Genomic DNA, 23,781 nt, shown 5'->3' on the forward strand with positions numbered 1-23,781 from the left:
TAAGTTTTTCGTCTCATATATATATATCGAACAGAAGAAGAGATTTTCATGGAATATAGGGTTAGAAGTAAAACATACCGAGAATATGGAGAAAGATCTTTTCTACGAATATAATAATTTATGATCTGAGAGAGAGAGAGAGAGAGAGAGAGAGAAATTCAAATATTGCATTTTCAGCAAATATATATAATTTTATCACTTCTCCGCGTAAAACATGTTTCTCATTCTTCTAAGAACGGGAAATAAAAAGAAGGTCAAATTCGTTCAAAAGAAAATTAATTATTCAGATACAATAAGACATTCTTCGAATCATATATATATATAGATTCAACGTTACATTTTTTTTCTCATTTCAGAGAAAAAGTTAATCTTATTACCTATTTTACTCGTAAATTTTTTTTTCAATATTGTTTTGGAAAATTTGTGTTTTTTACATTTATGTAAAGAAATATTTTTTACAATTAAAATAACAAAAAAATTTTTTAAACAATTTCACTTTGGAGGTTTTAAATATTCAAAAAAAAAATCATCCAAATAACTTCCGGCTTTCTTCTGTTTAAAAATAGATCACATTTTTCAGCAATTTTACAACTATACTTCTTTTTGAGCTTTAAAACAAGGAAAAAAGTGTCGTATAAATGAAATAAAAAAATTGTTCTCCAAGTACATAATTCTTCGTTTTTCAATATAAAAGAACTCAAAAACAAAAGGTCAAACTTTTGACTTTAAAAGAAAGTTTTCAACTTTCTTCTTAAAGGTGTTTGGGGGTTTGACTTATATATAAAAATATATAGTTTTAAAATTTTTCTCAAAAGGTATATTACTTTTTAAACTTATTTACAAGCTATTGCATACAAATAAGGTAAAAAAAAAATGTTTCCTAAAATTTCCTATACAAAAGTGTAGAAATTTATAAGTATAAATTTTTTTTTGAAGATATACTTTAATTTATAATTGTTTATATCTTTGACTTGAACGATACATAAGAAAAAATTGTTTTCATTATTTAATTGTAATTAGAATTAGTAAAATTGGCTCTTTAATTAAATCTGAATTAGTAAATATTTTAACTAATTTTATTTAGTGACTAACTTTTTGTTTTTGAATTAGTTAAATTTAACTATAATTAACCCTTACTTGGCACACTTGAAATGAACACTTTTTTAAAAAATTCATAATTTGTAAATTTTTAAATATTAAAGGCTGAAATTTTTACCAAAACTTCTACTAAGGTATTAGTATAAGAAGAAAATTAGGTTAGTCATCTTTGTAAATTATTTTGAAAAATAATACAAAAACAGGCCTTGGGAGTCGAATTGACCTCAGTGTGCCAAAGAAAGGTTAATAGTAAAAACAAATTTTACTGCTAATTCAAATCAGTTAAAATTTTTACTAATTCGGATTTAAAAAGAAAATTTTACTAACTCATAAACAAAAAGTTAGTCACTAATTCAAAAATTAGTTAAATTTTTTACTAATACAGATTTAGAGAGTAAATTTTACTATTTCTGATTCTAATTACTTACTTTTTGTTTTACAATTAGTTAAATTTTACTAATTAATAGTAAAAAAAAATATTTTTTTACTATCAAATTAGTAAAATTGGACTAATTCAAAAGCAAAAGAAAGTGAGTAATTAAAATCAGAATTAGTTTTAAAAAATTTACACTGCAAAAACTAGCCGTCTTAAAAGTGCAAAAAACGTCTTGTTTTAAAACACATTTGGTGTCTTAGACGCGAAAAACGTCTAAAAACAAGACGTTTTTTGCACTTTTAAGACTGCCAATTTTTACAGTGTAGAGAGTAACTAATTAAGATTAAAAAAATCTTTTTTACTAACGATTTAGTAAACTTAACCTATTGAAAAAAATTGTTTCTTTAACATGTGTAAAATGGACTAAGCAAATTCTAATTTGATTTTTTTTTTTGAATTATTAATGTTCATTTTAACAGAAAATGATAAAATATTTTGGATATGGGGCATTCTATGGGAAATTTTCATTGAAAATTTTTTTTTGTCCGAAACATTTTTTTTCGAAATCTATATGAAAAATAAGGAAATACGTATTTTTTTATTTTTTTATTTTTTTATTTGATGAAAATGAAGGAAGTTATGATTTCTTGAAATTTTACGTCAACGAAGAAAGTGTGTTTTTGGAAGATTTTTTAATCTATTGTACTAAGAAATTAAAAATTATGCTATATATGAAATTTGTTCATTTTTTCTCAAATTTTTCAAATATGTGCTCAAAAATAACGTACCTATAACAGAAGCAACAAAAAAGTTGAAATTAAACTTATAAAGTGAGTTTTCTCAAAGATGGACACTTTCGATTTTTAATTTTTTTTTTTGCATTACAATCTCTAATGATTGAAGAATTTTTTCCCCTATTTTACGAAAGTGGTACTTTTAGTTTTTAAATTACTATTTACAATTTTTAAGCTTGACGCAACGATTTTTAGTATGTTTTTATGAAAATTAAAAAAAAAAAAATGAATGTTAATGAAAAAAGGTTATATTTGTAGAAAAAATGCTTAAATTCTGTGAGCCGTACTAAAAAAATTATAAATAGTAATTTAAAAACTAAAAATACCACTTTCGCAAAATAGGGGAAAAAATTCTTCAATCATTAGAGATTGTAATGCCAAAAAAAAAAATTAAAAATCGAAAGTGTCCATCTTTGAGAAAACTCACTTTATAAGTTTAATTTCAACTTTTTTGTTGCTTCTGTTATAGGTACGTTATTTTTGAGCACATATTTGAAAAATTTGAGAAAAAATGAACAAATTTCATATATAGCATAATTTTTAATTTCTTAGTACAATAGATTAAAAAATCTTCCAAAAACACACTTTCTTCGTTGACGTAAAATTTCAAGAAATCATAACTTCCTTCATTTTCATCAAATAAAAAAATCGGACAAGTGCGAGTTACACTCGCACTGAAATCGAGGGTTCCGTACTCGAAGCGAACTTATTTGGTATAAAAACAAATGTTTAAAAAATATGTGTTGTATGACAACTATTATAAGTGATACAAAAAGGAACAATTTTGTAAAATTCAAGAAAATTGTTCCTCTTCGTATCACTTATATTAGTTGTCATACAACACATATTTTTTAAACATTTGTTTTTATACCAAATAAGTTCGCTTCGAGTACGGAACCCTCGATTTCAGTGCGAGTGTAACTCGCACTTGTCCGATTTTATTTTTTAAAAAATATTTTACTAAAAAAATATAAGAAACATAATTTTATTTCAACTAGCAATATTTTTATTGTATTTACATTTTAAAAATATATTGAATATTAAATTTTATCTTTCTAAGTCAAAAAGAGATAAAACTTAAGATATTGATATAAGGCTAGTAGCTGCTTGTCAAGGAAAAATCGAAAGTTATCTAAAAAATAAAATTTGTTTATTAATTCCAGAAAAATCAACTCCAATCATCCTCGCTATATTTTTTTTGTAATTTACACGTAAAAATACGTCAAAATATATAAATTTGAATCACTGTAGAAAAACTTTTTTCGTTTTTTGCGGAAAAATACATTATTTTCTTAAATTTATAATTTTTCTTCAAAAATTTGATAAAAATTGATCATCAACTCCAATAGCGCTTACATTTTTTCCCTGTATTTTTCACGCAAAAATTGAGTTTTACAGCAAGTATGAACAGTCTGGATTGAATATTGTGTGCGCTAGGGAGAATAAATCATTTTTTTCGAAATTTTTGATTTTTCCTTGACAACGCTATGTAAATTAATCCGAATCAAGTTCGCTATAATTTTCCTGTAATTTTCACGTAAAAATACGTAAGTGTGTCAAATTTGAGCTCTTTATGTCAAAAGATGTGGCCGCTAGGGGGGGGGTACATACTCATTTTTAGGTATTTTTCGTAAAAATTCATGGTTTTTCCTTGACAACGCTATGATAATCAACTCCAATCATGCTCGCTATATTTTTTTTGTAATCTACACGTAAAAATACGTTAAAATATATAAATTTAATTTCCTTTAAATAAAATTTTGTTCGTTTTTGGTGGAAAAATACATTTTTTTCCTAAAATTGTCATTTTTTCTTGAAAAACTTGATATAAAGTTAATCATCAACTCTAATCGTGACCGCTTTTTTTCCCCTGTATTTTTCCCGTAAAAATACATTTGTATACTAAATATGATCTGTCTGGGTTGAATATTGTGTGCGCTAGGGAGAATAAATTATTTTTTTCGAAATTTTTGATTTTTCCTTGACAACGCTATCTAAATTGATCCGAATCAAGTTCGCTATAATTTTCCTGTAATTTTCACGTAAAAATACGTAAGTGTGTCAAATTTGAGCTCTTTATGTCAAAAGATGTGGCCGCTAGGGGGGGGGGGTACATAGTCATTTTTAGGCATTTTTCGTAAAAATTCATGGTTTTTCCTTGACAACGCTATGTTAATCAATTCCAATCAAGTTCGCTATAATTTTCCTGTAATCTACACGCGAAAATACATATGTGTACTAATTTTCAGCCCTCCAGATAAATTTATGTGGCCGCTAGGGGGGGGGTACACGATTTCAAAAAAACCGATATTAATAGGGTTCCGAACCGAGTACGGAACCCTAAAAATAAAAAAATAAAAAAATACGTATTTCCTTATTTTTCATATAGATTTCGAAAAAGAATGTTTCGGACAAAAAAAAATTTTCAATAAAAATTTCCCATAGAATGCCCCATATCCAAAATATTTTATTACTTATTTAAACAGATAAGTTTGAAAATATCCCAAAATAGTCGCGATATCCAGAGTTACTCAACTGAGTTCCGTAATATTTTATAAGGTGTTATTATTGTTGGTTCCGTAATTTTTCCTGAATTTTTTCTTTCCGTGTATTTAGTGAAAGTGCAGGGTTAGAAGTGAAAGTGGAAATGTAATTACATAATCGACCACCAGAGTTTTTTATTTAAAATTGTAAATATATATTTTTTTTAATATTTTATTTATATACAATTTATTTAGTTTGTATGTGGAAACTGATAGAATTTCAAATGCTTGCAAATCGTAAACGTTAAAGTTTACACGCTTACAGCATCTCAGCACGAAAGTAACCCTCAGGGCTGACCATAGTCTTTTCTTTCCACTTGGAAAATTGTCACAATCTGAGGGACATGCTTGGTGCAAGCAATCCAAGTGGAAAAGAAATGCGATGGTCAGACGTGGGGTGAATTTTCAGTAGAAAAATTGCTCTCTGTGCAGCCAGACGAATATAGTGTGTGTCGTCGAGAGTTTTTTTTTTTCTTCTTTCCAATAATATATTTTTTTTATTTAAAAATGTAACATTTTCTAAAAATCATCATTTTTTTTAAAAAAAAAAAAAAGTAAAACTAATTTTTTTAAACAATTTTTTTTTAAATAAAATATTTATTAAACAAAAAAGTATTCGAATGTACAAAAGAAATGTCATTCTAAAATTTAAGAATATCTTCTTGGCGCCTATTAAGAATATTTCTTATAATATTTTGGACTACCTATTATATATTCTAAGAATAAAAATGGAAAATATTCTTAAAAATAGGCGCCAAAGGAAGATATTTTTAAAGTTTAAATTACGTTTTTTCGGTGATTATACTCTTATGAAAAATCGGGGTTTTTTTTAATTGTAAAACTCATTAATACTATTTTTTTAAAAAATACATATTTAACATTAACATTACATTTTTTCATTATGTAAGAAAAGAATAAAATTCTTGCTTTAAAAATTCAATTATTCTTCTTTCATGCGCCTTTTACTGTCTTGAAATTTCCCTTGACTCGTACACTTTATTTCACTTGGTAGAATTTCCTTTATAGCAAGGGTCTAGGAAGAAGGAGGGTGGGGGGAGGGGGTTAGAATATGGATAGTGTCGTTCAAGACAAGACACGCAGACACACCACAGAGTCGCGGTCTTATATTCTCTCTATATATGGTCATTAAGCCGAACGAGTTGAAAAAGGGTGCTTTAAAAAAAAAGAAAAGAAAAAAAAAAAGTAATTCTCTAGGTCCATCAACAAACATCATCCATCTCTCGCCGTATAGCTCTTATATACAATCCCCCTTTTTCTTTTTCCACTCTCTTTATTCTTTTTACATTGGCGTAGACTTCGAGAAATATAACTCATCCTATCATCATTTCCACAATATATATATATATATATATATAAAATTGCATACATTAGAAATGATTGAAGAACGTGATAAAAACAACTATCAATGAATAATAAATTATTGACATTATTTTAATATGTATATTTTTATTCTTTTTTTACATCTTTCCATATCGTCAACCGGGGCTATTCTACTCAAAAAAACGCAGTTTTTTTTACTCAGCGTTTCATCAAAATTCAGATGAGTATAATTGCCCCGCAGTTGGGGCTACCATACTCAGTAAAGTTTGATTATTTATACAAATATATCCTCAACATTTTTTTTATACAGCTTTAGCTATATATATGAAATCTTTTTTGCAGATAGTTTTTTTTGCATGATAAAAAAATAGAAAATCTAAGAAAATTTTTTTATAACGATTGTTTAACTAATTTGAAAGTTAAACATTGAAATTTTATTAAAATCTATATTTATTAAAAAAAAGGTAAAATTTTTTTTATATTAACTTTTTTTTACGTTAAGTAAACAACTCAATATAATAAATTTTTAACAAACTTTTTAAGTTGTTCTAAAAGAAAAAATTACAAAATTAACTTGAAAAACATATAAATATTAAAGGAAGTTACTTTTTTGAGGTTATGTTGTACCCTGTTAAATAAAACTATCAAACATTATTTACACCAAGTGTCAAGTTTAAACATTTCAATATAAATATTTTATTAATTATTATTATTATTAATTCCCTTTAATTGTTAACCTGTAGATTACCCGAAAGCCTAAGTTTAGGCTTTCTTGCTGAATATTGCTAAACACCGTAAGGCTAAAGGTTAAAAAAGGTTGTTTAATATTAATGATGAATAAAAAAATTAAAAAAGGTTGTTTAATATTAATGATGAATAACAAAATTAGAAAAAGGTTGTTTAATATTAATGATGAATAAAAAAAATAAAAAAGGTTGTTTAATATTAATGATGAATAAAAAAATTAAAAAAGGTTGTTTAATATTAATGATGAATAACAAAATTAACCTCTGTAGACTGCCGGAAAGCCTAAATTTAAGCTTTTTTGATGGATTTCTCTAAACGCCGACAGGCTAATGGTTAATATATTTATTTATTTATAAATTAGTAAAACACTAGTATACTGAAAAAAATTTATTTAATTCAAATAATCGCTTACTTGACTATTATCAAATAATTATATTTATTTTTATTGAATAATAATATTCTAATATGGCTTCAAAAATTTATTCAATTTAATAATTATTATTTGAGTCAATTAAATGTTATTTCTAATACAGTTTATTTCATTCAAATAAAAATTATTTGATCCGGGACGCATGAATAAGCTCTAAAACAAATATGTTAGATGTTACATTTGATAGAATTTTAATCAGCAGAATATTAATTTGACAGAAAGTCAATTTAATCGAATTTTAATTTGGTAGAAAACCAATTTGATCGAATTTTAATTTGACAGAAATTCAAATTTGTTCGAATATTAATTTCCCAGAAAGATAATTTGACCGAAAATTAATTTGGCAGAATTCCAGTTTGATCGAATTTTAATTTGTCAGAAAGTAAATTTCATCGAATTTTAATTTGCCAGAAAATCAATTTAATCGAAATTTATATTGTGCGAAACGCTTTCTCATAGAATTTTAATTTAGCAGAAAGGTAATTTAATAAAATCCTAATATAGCAGAATCAAAAATTTGACAGAAATTTACCTCACCAGTAAGTATATTTGTACGAACATTATTTTGCCAGAAACTCAATTTCACCGAAATATTTCGGCGCTAATTTTAAAATTAACCAATCAGAATTTTCTTCATAATTTCCTATTGGTTAATTTTAAAATTAGCGCCGAAATATTTCGGTCAAATTGATTTTCGGTGAAATTGAGTTTCTGGCAAATTAATGTTCGTACAAATATACTTACTGGTGAGGTAAATTTCTGTCAAATTTTGATTCTGCTATATTAGGATTTTATTAAATTACCTTTCTGCTAAATTAAAATTCTATGAGAAAGCGTTTCGCACAATATAATTTCGATTAAATTGATTTTCTGCCAAATTAAAATTCAAAGAAATTGACTTTCTGACAAATTAAAATTCGATCAAATTGGAATTCTGACAAATTAATTTTCGGTCAAATTATCTTTTTGAGAAATTAATATTCGAACAAATATACATTCTGGTAAAGTAGATTTCTGTCAAATTGTTTTTCTGTACTATTAGTATTCTATAAAACGTTTCGAGAAAATTTAAATTCGGTAAAATTTAATTTCTGACAAATAAAAATTCGATCAAATTGATTTTCTACCAAATTAAAATTCGATTAAATTGACTTTCTGGAAAATTAATATTATTTATAATATTTATTTACAAAAAGTAATGTTATAAATGTTTTTTTTTAATTTTTCCAAAAATGGAAATATTTTTAAATATACCAATAAAATATTCTTATATAAATTTAGAAAAACATTTTTTCGTTTCCATTTTTATAGAGCTTTTAATAACAACATTGAACATTTAATTTTTTTTCAAAAATTAGCGAAACTGGATATTTTTGATACAGCGCGAGTATCTCGATTGACGAATAGAGATATATTTTGAACGTTTTAATAATAAATCACCAGAGATTTCTAAATAGCGTTTCATGCTCCAATTTACCAATTAACTCAAACTTTTAATTTAGTTTATTCTAAAAATTGTGAAATTTTTTTATATAATACATCAATGACGAAATTAAATAAATTATTATTAAATATGTTTCTCACTTTTATATAGACAAATAGTTTATTTTTTTTTTATTTTGTTTTTGTCTCGTGTAGAAATTGCCTTATCAGGGCCCAAGTAAGGAATGAAACGCCACATCTAATCAGGGTCAAATCAGGGCGACCAGAAAATGTGGATTTCCTAATCAGGGCCACATTAGGCGCGGCGTTTCATTCCCTAATAGGGCAGCCTGATCCGGACCCGATTTAGGCCCTGGCAAAATTTCTACAAGGTGTCTTTATAAATAATTTTTTTTTTCTAAATATAGTCACAGTGAATTTAAAAGTATGAAATATATATATATATAATAAAAATTTATATCTAAAACTTTGGATCAATTTGATACTTTTAAATCAACTGTAGCCAGTGAAAAAAAATATATTCTTATTATAATATATAAAAAGAAGAATGAAATTAGAGATTACTTGAAAGAAAATGCAGCTGCTTTTTTTCGTGCTACTGACAACGAGTAAACAGGGGCCGTCCTTAAATCACGTTACTTGAAAGGGGTGGTGGGGGGTTAGGAAAATCATCACAGTTGATCACTTGGGGGGGGGTAGGGGGTTGCCCATTTGAGCACGTGATTTTTAACTGCAATTTTTTTAAAAGCGGAATTGATTGGTATTATTCCTTGCAACCGCGCGCAGCGGCGATTTTTAAATCTACACCTACAATTGGTAATATGGGTTGAAAGTGATGTTACCGACGTCGGGTATTGTAAAAGTGGGTCTAACCTTGTGATTTGTGAACGGTTTATTCTCGAAATCAAATGTCAGAGATTCTGCAAATGTAAACAAAAATTGCCGGTGTGTGTATACTAAACGTACTTTTAATGTGAAAAAATATGAATGTTATAATTTATTTTATCTAAAGAGAGTTACTTATTATTGTTAAAGTCTATATATGTATATATAATATATATATATATAAATAATATAAACAGTGTGCAATAAAAATTTTTTGCAAAAATTTTAGCCTTTAATAAAAGTCACGTGCAAATAGGGGGGGGGTGGGGGGTCACGAAAACTGTCACTGTTGATCACCTGGGGGGTGGGGGGTAAAAAATTAGCCTAAATCCTGTCACGTGATTTAAGGACGGCCCCACAAGAAAAAGCTCATTTATATACTCTCTCTGAAGGAGCCTGAAACTGGATGATAGTAAAACTGATACTAAAAGCAACTAAGAGAATTTTCATCACTCTGTTGGACGTGAAAATCTCCCCCATTTTCAAGAAAACATGTATATTTTTTGCTTCTAGCACAAAAAAATATGCGATAATTTTTCTTTTCCAAAAATAATTCACGTAATTATGTAAATTTTGCATATATATTTTAAAAATAAATTTGTTTTTAAAATATGCGAAAACAGAATCATATATACAATCTCTCTTTTTTAATCGTTTCATTAATAATTCTGTAGAATTTTTTACTGAATATATTACTTCAATTTTAAATTTACTATTTATATTTTTAGAAACTATATATAAAAGTATTTTAGGAAACTATTACTGGATATATATATATTACTATATACTATATACTATATTTAATATCTGAGAAGAATATTATTTTTATATTCTACTCTCCGGTGAGTTAATTAACCGCACCGAAAGAGCGAGCTCATGATGGTGAATTCAAATTACAAACAAATTAAAAATTTGATCCTTTAATTATTTTCTGACCCATTTTATATTTTATATACGATGTGATAAAAAAAAAAAACTCGTAACTATATTGCATTTGGAGAAGCTTTTTCCATCCGCGTCTTCGAAGGTGGAAAAAACTTCGTTTGCCGCGTGTCAGTGACTCAGCTCGACCCTGTACCATATATACCCCTGCTACTGCAAGGATGTAGGGAATTAACTTTTTTTTTGAAAGGATAATGCAAGATAATGAATCTTGCTCTGTCTGACTTCTATATACTATATATTATTATGACATTTGTAATTTCGAACAAATGAAAATTCGTACAATTAAAAATTTGGACAAATTAAAATTCTGTGAATTGGAATTTCTGTCATTTAAAAATTCAAATCAAATAAAATTCTGTTAAATGAGAATTATGTTAAATTAAAAGTCTCTTAAAGAAAAAATTCAATATAACTGTGGAATATTCCCCAAATATCACTGGAATATTCCTTTAATATTACCCTGAATCCTAGGTGAAACGATTCTACGGAAACTACTCCACGGAAATTCCGTACGGAATTCCGCAAAAATGTCCGCAAAATTTTTGAAAGAAGTTCTTTTGTAATTTTGCGAATTTTTTATAAGAATTACACACATAATCTCTATATACAGAATTGCACAAAATTTTTGTTAGAATTTCACAACTGTACACTGAAAAAAATTTAGCCGAAATCCTCAACTACCTTTAGTTAACTGACTTGAAAGTAGTAAAAGTAACTACTTTTTTGGTTATTTTAACTATATGCATGTAGTCAATTTAACTATTTTTTATGGAGTTAAGAATTAGTAGTTAATTGTACTTAACAAAAGTAGTTAAATCAACTTCAAAAATTAGAACAATTACAAAATCTCCTTGACCCAACTAAATTCTTAGTTCTTTTAACTACTTTTTAATAGTTCATACAACTTTTTAAATTCAGTTAAGGATCTATTGAACTATGCAGGGTAGTTTAAAAGTAGTCAAATCTACTAGTTTTTTTATTGAGTGTATTTTTTACTGATTTTTTTGTAATTTTAAAATAACTGCTGGTGGATACACTGAAAAAAATTAGTCGAGAAATTCAACTACCGTTAGTTAGTTGACTGAAAAATAGTAAAACTAACTAATTTTTTGGTTATTTTTAACCAAAAATTTGGTTAAAAGTGCGAGTAGTCAATTTAACTATTTTTTATAGAGTTAATAATTACCTAGTATTGATCTGACTTAAAAATGTAATTGAGTCAACTACAAAAATTAAAGCAACTACAAAATCTCATCGGACCAACTATATTCTTAGTTCTTTTATCTACTTTTTGGTATAGTCAATACAACTTTTTAAATTTCGTTGAGGACGTATTGAATAACGCAAGGTTGTTAACAAGTAGTAAAATCTACTAGTCTTTTTACAGTGTATAAAATAAAATTTACGTTATGATTTGATGTATAGAAATCAAGGTGTCAACCGAACACTTTTAACGAGAAAAATGACCTCTAAATGCATGCTCAAAGGTATATAGAATCAAACTTACATATAATTATATCAAATAAAATAACAATTTTTTAAATTAGTTTTAGCTGTTGGGTCAAATCATACCTAAAAAATCAAAGTTGTCCCCTAGGTTTTCGATTTCGATGAAACTTTTGGAAAATGGAAACATGCTAATGAAAAGTCCAAAAGCGATTTTTGAAAATTTTAGTATTTACAGGACTTTTAAAATTTTTTTTGAAATTTTGAAAAATTTGTATCTCAAAGAAAAACGAATCGATTTTAATGATTTTTTCAGGGAATACATATTATTAGCTAACAATTTAGAAAAAAATTTACGAAAAAAAAAATTTTTTTTTTTAAACAAAAAAAATTAAAAATTATTGTTTAAACAAATTTTTCTTTGATAAGCGTATCTTTAATTTTTTTCTAATACTGATATTTCGATTCCTTAGGATCTCACGAGTATTTTCATAAAAAAAATCGATGGAGACTCTTAAACTTTCCGAGATATTGAATTTTTTGTCTTTTCGCGCAGCGGCGAACTGCGCTTTCAATGCTAGTCGTTGTATGCAAGTTGCTGTTCAACACTACTAATAGCCCGTAAATCTTAATAGAATTGAATATTTCCTCTTGGCTAATGATCAGTGATAAATATAAGAGAAATCGGGTCGTTTTTATTGCTTAATTATTAATTATTTATATTTTTCAATAAACAACTAACACATATTTATTGAATTCTTTAAAATTTTATTTTTTACAAAATATAACAACAAAAACAATTGATAAACTATCCAAATGATTTAAACTTTGTTTTAAGGATAAATCCATTTTATTTACATTCAAAAATAATTGTTATAAATAAACAATTATTTTAAACAAATTTTTTTAAATTTCATATATTTTTTTAGAAATTTTACTGTTCTTATATAAAAATTTTAATAATCGAAAACCTAGGGGACAACTTTGATTTTTTAGGCATGATTTGACCCTGTTACTATAACGAGTGATTTAGTTTTAAAAGAAAGTTCGCAATTTCTCAGCAATTTTTTGTATAAATAATAAGAATCAGCTTTTATCGTGAAAAGAAGTAATATATTAAAATTAAAATTGCAAACACATTAAATAAATCAGAAATCTAATTGAATAAATAAAAAAAATTTGGAAAACGTTTTATTGACCTCTCAAATAAGTTCGACTAGATATGTATTAATCTATATCATAAATTCTATATTATATCCATCAGGAACATCATCGTCGACTAGTTTTCGTTATAGTAGCAGCAGTTATTTTAAAATCACAAAAAAATCAGCAAAAAATAAAGTTGTGGAATTTTATTGCGAAAATTTTGTGCAATTCTGTATGGAATTCTTCCAAAAAAAATTCGCAAAATTACGAAAGGAATACTTTAAAAATTTTGCGGAATTCCGTCTAGAATTTCCGTGGAGTGATTTCCGTAGAATCGTTTCACTTGGGATGTCACTGGAATACAGTCGAACCTGGATAAGTGACATCCCAAGGGAGCAACAATTTTTTATCTCTTATAGAGGTTTTTCATTAATACAGGTTTTCACTTACAGAGGTCGAAATGCGGTCTCTATCACTTATAGAGGTTCAAGCATGGCTGCGTTCACTTATAGAGGTTTTGACAAATCAAATTAACAATGCGAAATTTACTAAATTCATTCATTTATTTATTTATTTGAAAAAAAGTGTTATCAGAAAATGAATAAATCATTTCTATTGCTCTGTTGAAAATTTAAATACGGAAACGATTTTCACTTATAGAGGTTCGAAATATGCGTCTTTCGCTTATAGAGGTCAATCCAAGAAAATAAAATGAAAGAATTGTCACTTATAGAGGTTCGAGAAGCGCATCTTTTACTTATAGAGGTCAGGCCGAAAAAAATATCGGTCACTTACAGTGCCGCTCAGTAGATTTTGCCCACCCTACAGAATTATAGGCGTTGCAAAAAGTTTTATATTTTTGTTTCTAATAAAGATAAAACAATAAACAAAGACTTTTTTTAAAGCTTATATCCTCTAGTTTTAGAATATCTAAAAAAGTGAATTAAAAAAAAATTTATCACAGTTACTTTGGGGATATCAAAAAGCGTTGCAGATCAAATTGATTTAAAAAATAGATCAAAATGATCCAAAATTTATATTATTTTACTGCAACATTTGATGTCAATTGTTTGTTCTGAAACGTCAATGACATAACCATCGTTGAGTTTATGAAAAAATTGCATTTTCTATTTGAAGTTTTAGTAAAAAATTGTTAAAGCACTCGACTATGAATTTAAAAAAAAATTTTGTTTAATCAATTGGTTTTTGGTTCATTGGATCAGTAAGGATTGATATTCTAACCATAACCGTTTGGTTAGAATTCCTGGTGCTTGAAACAAAAATTTTATTCCAATTAATTTTTTTTAATAAAATAATTTGATTCGGAAAATTGGTTTGATTGGCACAGAAAATAATGTTTTGCTTTTCTTATTAAATTAATTATGCTTGTTAATAACAAAAGTTTTTGATATCAATACCTTTGTTTTAAGGAGTATTTTATTTAATATGATTTTCTTAATACACTAATTCATTGTAATAAAAATTTAAATTTCTTTCCAAGTGTATTATTTCATAAAAATAAATTCGATCAATGGGAAGGTAAAAAACATAACACCGTGTTTATGTCATACAAAAAAAACTAATTCATTATACTTGTCAAAATGTTTTCACTTTTATTAGATATACTTTTAAAAAATACAAATTAATGAAAAATAATCACAAGTTATTTTAATTAATCTCAAAATATTATTTAATATCCAGGAATTCTTTGTCAAACTAATGTGGAACAATTTATTATGAAATAAATATTATAAATAAATATATTATTATAAAAATAAAATTAACGACATGTATAAAATTTTACATAAAAGCAAATCAAATTTAATGCTTTCTTTACGCACAAGCAAATTTTTTTCTTACCTCAACGAGAAAACAAACATGTTCATAAAATGATCTTCTTTATAACTTTAACATAAAGGACACCTTTTTTGTTTGCTTACCAGCTTAAGTGTTATAATCAATTTTTTAATTTAGTCATTGTTGAAAAAAACTTTTGTTATTAACAAGCATAATTAATTTAATAAGAAAAGCAAAACATTATTTTCTGTGCCAATCAAACCAATTTTCCGAATCAAATTATTTTATTAAAAAAAATTAATTGGAATAAAATTTTTGTTTCAAGCACCAGGAATTCTAACCAAACGGTTATGGTTAGAATATCAATCCTTACTGATCCAATGAACCAAAAAACAATTGATTAAACAAAATTTTTTTTTAAATTCATAGTCGAGTGCTTTAACAATTTTTTACTAAAACTTCAAATAGAAAATGCAATTTTTTCATAAACTCAACGATGGTTATGTCATTGACGTTTCAGAACAAACAATTGACATCAAATGTTGCAGTAAAATAATACAAATTTTGGATCATTTTGATCTATTTTTTAAATCAATTTGATCTGCAACGCTTTTTGATACCCCCAAAGTAACTGTGTATTTATTGCTTAATTGCTCTTATTTTTGTTAATTAATAAGAGCAATTAAGCAATAAATAAATTTTTTTTTAATTCACTTTTTTAGATATTCTAAAACTAGAGGATATAAGCTTTAAAAAAGTCTTTGTTTATTGTTTTATCTGTATTAGAAACAAAAATATAAAACTTTTTGCAACGCCTAAAATTCTGTAGGGTGGGCAAAATCTACTGAGCGGCACTGTACAAATTCTCATTTATAGAGGTTTTTACATGGGAAAATGAAGAGACCTGGCGATTTCCGTCGCTTAAAGAGGTTTTTCACTTATCCAGGTTTGACTGTATACCCTGAATGTTCCTGTGGAATATTCCCATGATGCGGACATTTTGATTTTCCTGGAAGATGATGGGAATATTCCACGATGGTATTCAGGTGATATACCGTGCTGCTTGAGAATGGAAATATTCTATAAATTCGTCTTAAATTCTATTTCTTAGAAAAGAAGGGATCTTCTCATTGGTATATTCCTCTTTGCAATATATGTGGTGTCGCACCATCATTTCAAGTTAAGTATGCATATGCCTCTCATAGTTGACAAACACTATAAGAAGGAAACTCTTATACTATATATTCGTATAGAGTCATATACCGAAGCTTTCCCAAGCGTTGTATAGCAGAAATATAGCTCTTTCTCTCTCTCTCTCTCTTCCCCTTATTTTATATAGAAAATGGGGGAAGGGAGAAAGCTCCCGCGCGATCGCCGTTACCCTTGTTGCTGGCCATCGTCGTCGTCGTCGTCGTCGACGCTTTCACTCATTCATACACACACAGGCGCACACAAAAGAGAAATTCCGAAGGACGCCGAACAATGCCGAAGCTTAACGGAGTGGCGCTACTGGACTCGGGGTTTTGCGACTGACGACGACATGTCTGCGGGGACAAGCTCCGCCGCGAAGCTCACCGCCGAATATTTCCTAGTCTAGTTGGTTCATCAGGCGCCCTCACCTGATGACATCCGCTCGGTGATGTGACGCCGCAAAGGCGCTTTTTTATTTTGTAAACAGTGGTGCTATATTTATCATTGGTGAACGCGCATCGTTTCATTATTATCGCGTGTGTTTTGCTGGGGTGTGGTGTGCTTTTTTTTTTATTCTCTCTCTTTCTCTCTCTACCTACTGTGTGTGTCTATATGTGCTTTGGTGTTGTGCTTTACCTCATATATATAGAGGCGTCCTTAGGATCGTTCTCGTCAACCCTCTTTTTTTTTAATTTTTTCACTTACTCTTTTTTTTTCTTTTGTTTATCACTCTCACTCACTATTTTTCATTCATATAAACAACCACTTTCTTTTGCATTATATTAAATTTGATTTTATAAAAAATAGGCGAGAAATATCATGATAGGCAAGACTGCGTAAACTTGGAGTACAAGATCAACTCCAGAGTTCGATAGTGCGCGGCAGCTTGAGGAGGCACGATGGCCTGATTCGCCTTTTCATGAAGCTCCACTGCCCTGACTCGTTGAGTGAGTATTATTATTATTATTATTATTGTGATTTTTATTATTATTATTATTATTGTGATTATCATTATACCCTGACAGATGAGGGGGTTCTTTCGAGAATAGCAAACGGAGGGGGTGTGTGTGGGGAAAAAAAATGAGTGGAATGAAAAGACTGACACGTTATCGAGAAACGAGAACTCGAGATAAGAGTGTGGATATGAAAAACGCCACTTGCCAAGTGATGCTCGTTTTTTTTATCAGTGAATCGTATCTATATAAAATTCATAAAGTCACGAAATTTTCCTATAAAAAAATTTTTTTTTTTTGGTTATTTTGACGATGAGAAACATTTATTTTTTTATAGTTTTTTTCACAGGTTATAAAATTTTGCTTTTTTATGGATATATATATATATGTAGAAAGGGGGAAATAATTCTCGTAAAGGAAAAAAGAAATTTATTTTTTATATATCAGTTTCTTTTTAGTTATATAGTGTATATAAATGAGAATGATTTGGCTTAAATGATCAGAGAGAGAAACATGATAGTGTATGCGGTCTGCAACATCAGTTGATACTTTCTAAAAAATATACTCTTGATACCGTAAAAGCAATATTTTTTTTTAATTCTATTTTTTGGTAGGGGGTATCACTTTTTCCAAATAATTTTTCCCAATAAGAATTTTACCAATGAGCATTTTTTCCGAAATTTAAAATTTCCAAAAAATTTTTTTTCCAAAATAAATTTTTTACAATATTTATTTGTTAATGATTCATAATGGTTTAATTATTATTTATTGAAAGTCTGAACTAAAGAAGGCCGAAATCACGGCTGAAACGTATGCATTAAACACTAACATTTACGTGTTCATTCATTTAGACCCTAAAGCCAATACAAATCAACTATAATAATTAATTTATTTGTTAGAAACAACTTCATGTTGCCTTCCTTTAAGAAATAAAATTGCAACTTTTAGACAGGAAAAAATTATTCGGTACAAAGTTTTAAATTCTTATAAACAATTATGGAAGAAATATATTCAATTAAAATCTCACATCAATGGCTTCTTATATATATATTATAAACACTCAAATCCGTCTGGTAAAACTTATTGGAAAATATGGTAATAAAAAAGAAAGCCGATACAGAAATAATGCTTAGACAATTGCAACTAGGACAGAAAATTAAAAGAGTATAATTGATGCGAAGATAATTATTGCAAGCAAGCAATTTATTTAATTCAAATAAATATTATTTGGTTCAAGTAAATATTTGTCAGATAATTTGTCAAGTAACCAAGTATTTAAATCAGATAAAATTTTTTTTTCTTTGTATCAGAGTTTAGAGTATTCTCTCAATTGTGTATAAAAGATTTAATGAACTTTCTGTAGAAAATCAAAGAATAATTGACGGAATAAGATTTATTTTTAAAATAATTAATGGGGTAATTTCTAGTTGGTAGTTACTGTCTGAAATTCCAATTTCTGTTCCTCAATTTTTTTCTCGAGATTACAATATACAATTTTACACTGCGGGAATCTTGGTAAAACTAAACCAATTTTAAAACTCTGTGAAACATTTACTGGGGTCCGTCAGCCGCTTTGACATATTTGACCAATCATTGAACACTTTTCTTAAAAATGTTATTCGATATATTAAGGAGAATTGATATGAGCTGATGTATATTATAGGGGAGAGGGGCCCCAAGATGGACATACTCTCTAAATCTGAATTAGTCATATTTTACTGATTAGCAGTAGAAATCTACTAATTGCCATAGCGAGAATTGAGCAACTGACAATTAGTAAAAATTTACTGATTCAATTAGTAAAATATCAATTACTGATTGAATCAGTAATATAAATATATGGCGGCGGCCACAAAATCTACTGATTTAATAGTTAATTTTAAAGGTTATGTTATATAAAAATTACTGATTTACATAAGTTATTTTCTATTGCCTGCATATTCACTAATTATATTAGTAAATTTCAAAAAATAACTGAAACTTCAGTTAAAATGAAAAGTACTGATTGAATTAGTAAAATTTCTACTGATTCAGATTTAGAGAGTAGTTTTGATTTTGTGTTCTAGGAATCCAAACGCTTTAGGATATTTAAAAATGGTGCATACCGTATATGAAAGTACAATAAATAAGGTATCCTTTGGCCATAAAGAAAAAATTTTAATTTGAAAACAAACATTTTTTAAAGAATTTTTTCAAATTGTTGTAAATTTCGATTGGAAAAAAAGTGGCCCCAAGATGGACAGCTTCATAGAATGCATTAAAAAACTGGTAAAATAAAAATAAAATATCAAGTAAGGATTTTTAAACCAATTTTCTGTTTCTTTATTATATTTTTTTCTAACATTTTTTAAATGTTAAAAATTAAATACTATTGTAAGAAAATTAATTTTAACGAGAATAATTTAATTAAATTAATTTATTTAATTGATCCTATCCAATTTATTTAATTTATAATTTATTCAATAAGAGATTAGTTTTTTTATAATTAATTAAAAGAAATTAACCATAAATCCAGTTCTAAGCTGAATTGTCTGAATCACAATTCGGACATTCGAACCAGGGTCCCTAGATTTTTGCGCACTTTAAGTGCACTTCTCTCTCACAGATTTCAATTCTCTCTTGATAATAACACAATTTCGAAGTAGAAAAAGAAAAAATTTCAATTATGAGGCTTAGAGCATTATTAAGAAACTGTAACATTGAAAATAAATAAAATTAAGAAATTAAGATGTGATATCCATCTTAGATGAGCCAAAAGTTCTGAACGTTCAAATGAACGAAATATTTTTTTCAATCTATAAATTATTAAAAATTATGATGTCAATATATAAAATAAAACAATAAATTAAACAATTATTAAATTAATAACTTCTTTTGAGATAATTAAAACAAATATTTTGTAATAAATTTAGTACTTAAAGAAGTTGCGAAAAAAAAATTTCGTTCATTTGAACGTTCAAAACTATTGTCTTATCATCTTAGGACCAATATGACCACATTTTTTTGGCGTAAATAAAAATTATTTACAAACACAGTGTTAACCGAATCATTTTAGAATACTATTATACGATAAATAAATGAAGTTATTACGCTATGCACCTATTCGAAATCAAAAATATAAATAATTTTACCGACTGAAATAAAAACTGTTACACAAAACTTTTTAAAACGAAAAATCCACGTGATATGTGCTACAGGAAGAAAAATAATTCTTTTCGATCCGTGTTTATATAAAAAGCTTCATCTAAACAAACTAAATCAGTAGAAAAAAAATCACGAGGCGATATATACTTATACGAAAATTTTTTATCAAATGTCCATCTTGGGGCCCTCTCCCTTATAATTTACAAATACAATTTTTTTTTATTTGTTATATTTTTATATTATAATACTACTATGATAATCCTGTAACTGGTCTTTATGACTGTAGGATTTATTTTAATAAATATTAAATAAATAAATATCTGTTATATAAAAATGAATATTATACACTCTAAAGGAACCTCCATGAAGTTGGCGTCGACGCTCAGCGCCGAAAATTGTTTTTTACTGGACCAAAAATGTCAAATTATTTTTTTTTTAAATTTTCAATCCAAATAATGTCTTGAGAAATACTTTTCAAATGTATTATGTAAACCCACTCTCTAAATTTGAATCAGTGAAAAAGTCACTGGGCTCAAATCAGTCGTAAAATTCTAGCTATTTGAATCAGTAACATTTCACTGATTTTCAGTCAAATTTAGCGACTGATTTGAGACCAGTGACTTTTTCACTGATTCATATTTAGAGAGCAAAACTTTTTTAAAAATGATTTGATAATTTTGGTCCTAATATGTGAAAAATAAATTTCGACACTGAGCGTCGACGCCAACTTCATGGAGGTCTAAAGGATTAGTAAAAATTTTAATTAGAGTTAGTGACTCACTTTTTGCATTTGAATTAGTAAAATTTACTAATTTTAACTAACATCGTTGCACTTTCAACAGAAACAAGTAAAAAATATATAAATATTTATTTGAAACGAAAATAGTGAGTTTTTTGAAACTATTCATTTAATATACTTTTTTATTTTTTATTGATGCAGTGATTTAAAAAAAAATTATAGACGAAAAAATGATTACATATAATAATAAAACTACTCTTTAAATAAATTAGTAAAAACCTTAACCATCTCGAATTAGTCACACTACTTTTGCCTTTAAATTTTACTAACTTAAAGGCAAAAGTAGTGTGACTAATTCGAATAGGTTAAGGTTTTTACTAATTTATTTAAAAAGTAGGTTCTTTATATGTGTGTGTCTGAAATTCTAAACGTTCAAATAGATAAAATCATTTTTCGTCTATATATTTTTTTTAAATCACTGCAGCAATGAAAAATAAAAAAAGTGTATTAAATGAATAGTTTCAAATAACTCACTATTTTCGTTTCAAATAAATATTGATATATTTTTTACTTTTTGTTTGTTGGAAATGCAACGATGTTAGTTAAAAAGATATTAGCAGAAATATTATAAAGATCTTGTTACAAACATTTTTTGGGTACAGTACCTATAAATATGTCTTAGGTATATGAAGAGTAATAAATAAAGGATCTATCACTGCAAAAATTTTGGTGCAGCAGCTGCTCTATAAACAAAAAATTTATATATTCAGTTAACTTCACTCATAAAAACTCGTGGCAAATATTAAGTATGGAAGTTAAGTGAATACAGAAATTTTTCGTTTCGTGACAGATGCTGCACCAAAATTTTTTCAGTCTAGGGTATAAGTCAGTCTCCATCTGACTACAGATGCGTACGGTCAAATAATATTTTTCTATCTTTTTTGTATCCATGCTGTGTTGTTGATAATACAATGAAAAAAAATTTATTTGATTCAAATACTCCATTACTTGACTATTATCAAATAAATATTTATTTGTATCAAATAATTATTATTTGAGTCAATTAAATGGTATTTGGTTCAAATACAGAAATTATTGGTTCAAATACAATTTATTTAATTCAAATAAAAATTATTTGGTTCAAATACAATTTATTTAATTAAAATAAAAATTATTTGGTTCAAATAAATAGTTATTTGATAATACTCAAGTAATCGAGTATTTGAATCAAATAAATTTTTTTTTCAGTGTAATATTAGAATATTAAAAAATATTTGAAACAAGTAAATATTTTTCAAATAATTTGAATTACTTCAATCAAATAATTTTTTTTTCAGTGTAATAACTAATTTTTTTTATGAAAATGCATAATTTTTTAATGTTTATTTTACCTATTGTAATTTATTGTAAAAATAAAATGTAAATAAAATGTGTAATTTATTGGCAATTGTTATAAATTTTAAATTTTTGATCAAATTGATAGTAGTAGTAATTTTGTATTTTAATCACGAAACCAAAATCTGGTCGGGCATTAAAAATTGTGTGCAGGAAGTAATATAGGTGGGAAACTTAAATTTAGCGCGATAATTATTTCGAACAAGCGCGGAGAGATTAGAATTGATACTCATTGAGAGTATAGTCGTGTGAAACCGTTAGTCTTTCAGCAGGACGTAATTACTTATTTTCGAAAACTATTTTATAACCAAATTTAATATTGTGAAACAACATTCACCATACACTGAAAAAAAATTTATTTGATTCAAAAATACTCGATTACTTGACTAAATTATCAAATAAATATTTACTTGATCCAAATAATTTTTATTTGAATTATATATATTGCATTTGAACCAATAATTTTTGTATCTGAAACAAATACCATTTAATTGACACAAATAATAATTATTTTGATACAAGTAAATATATTTATTTGATACAAATAAGTAAACGATTATTTGAATCAAATAAATTTTTTTTCTGTGTACATAATTATTTCTATTAACTTTATTTTGAATTAATTACATTTTTGTGAAATACACCCAGAGAAATAATATATTTGTCTCATAGCTTAATAAATATTTATTTGATTCAAATCAATTTTTATTTGATTTAAATAAAAAATTTTATTTACGCCAAATAAGGAGACTAGTAAGCTGTGAGACAAATATAGGTTTATTTAACTCAAATATATATTATATTTGGTTCAAATAAAACATTTCTCTGTGTGTATTCTAAAAATTGTACAACCAACCCCATATAGCTTCCCTATAGTTAGAAAAAAAAAAGTTTCCTATTATAAAAATGTACTTTTGGTAAGAAAAATAATAAAAATTAATTCTTTTTTTCAAAAAATTGTACATTTATATTATATTATATATATATTGTATAAAGGCAGTTAATTTGAAAAGTTGAAACAGAAGGAATTAAATTTTATGACTTGGAAAAGAATTGATATAAACAACAAAAAATAGAGCCCATTTAGTGAAGAAAATTTATGTTTTGAGTTATTTAATTTGAAATACGGAAAGTGTGTGTAAGAAAAGTAAAATACAGTTTACATCTTACTTTTTATTGGCCATAAATGCCAACATCATCAACTCGACACTACTGTGGTGTATATATACGAGCAAAGCGTAACATACACGTTAACGTTTAATTTTCTAAAAAAAAAAATAAAACTAATCACAAAAATAAAATAGAAAAAATTGTTGAAAAAAATTTTAACTTTATAATCAATAAAGTGTAGAATTTATTTTGAAATTT

General features: G+C 26.5%; 1 protein-coding gene across 20 annotated transcripts in view; it reads left to right on the plus strand.

Moving 5' to 3' along the window:
* LOC127277749 (uncharacterized) overlaps positions 1–23,781 on the plus strand; it is a 137,387-nt gene that overhangs the window by 33,978 nt on the left and 79,628 nt on the right. For 5 of the 20 annotated variants that reach the window (XM_051299095.1, XM_051299093.1, XM_051299097.1 and 2 more), the window contains one exon: positions 16,990–17,129. The exons of 2 other annotated variants lie outside the window; for them this stretch is intronic. The gene's annotated coding sequence lies outside the window, so the exon portion shown is untranslated. Of the gene's footprint in view, positions 1–16,449; positions 16,739–16,989; positions 17,130–23,781 lie in introns of those variants that run through there. 13 more of the 20 variants (XM_051299101.1, XM_051299106.1, XM_051299107.1 and 10 more) reach the window with 8 other exon arrangements.

This window comes from Leptopilina boulardi, unplaced genomic scaffold, assembly GCF_019393585.1.
Source record: "Leptopilina boulardi isolate dan_hultmark-lab unplaced genomic scaffold, ZJU_Lbou_2.1 LbouV2_179, whole genome shotgun sequence".
NCBI lineage: Eukaryota > Metazoa > Arthropoda > Insecta > Hymenoptera > Figitidae > Leptopilina > Leptopilina boulardi.